We start from the raw sequence: 322 nt of genomic DNA on the forward strand, positions 1-322 counted from the left end.
TTCAAAGGCTACTGAAGTATGGAAATCAAAAGCCTCATGAAAAAAAAGGTTAGTGACCTGCAATCGCATAAAGACTAAACACTATAGTTATAGTGAATTATATCCATAACACACAAACGCTTTTTTAAAGAATACCACAGTAAAATATAAAATATAAAGATAAACGATTACTGACATACAATTACTAAGGAAGAGGAACACAACACTCCACCATTAAAATAAATAAATGAGTAAATAGCACGAAAATTATACGCAAAAGAAGATCATTACACATATTTCGCATACAATATCAGCTTCAGTCTTTTCTCGCCATAGAAAAGAA

The 322-nt window shown here is 30.4% G+C and overlaps 1 protein-coding gene across 1 annotated transcript in view; it reads right to left on the minus strand.

The window, feature by feature from the left end:
- LOC119586981 (BTB/POZ domain-containing protein 6-A-like) overlaps positions 1-322 on the minus strand; it is a 22,974-nt gene that overhangs the window by 3,500 nt on the left and 19,152 nt on the right. The window lies entirely within an intron of this gene.

Source organism: Penaeus monodon, chromosome 22, assembly GCF_015228065.2.
Source record: "Penaeus monodon isolate SGIC_2016 chromosome 22, NSTDA_Pmon_1, whole genome shotgun sequence".
Classification (NCBI taxonomy): Eukaryota; Metazoa; Arthropoda; class Malacostraca; order Decapoda; family Penaeidae; genus Penaeus; species Penaeus monodon.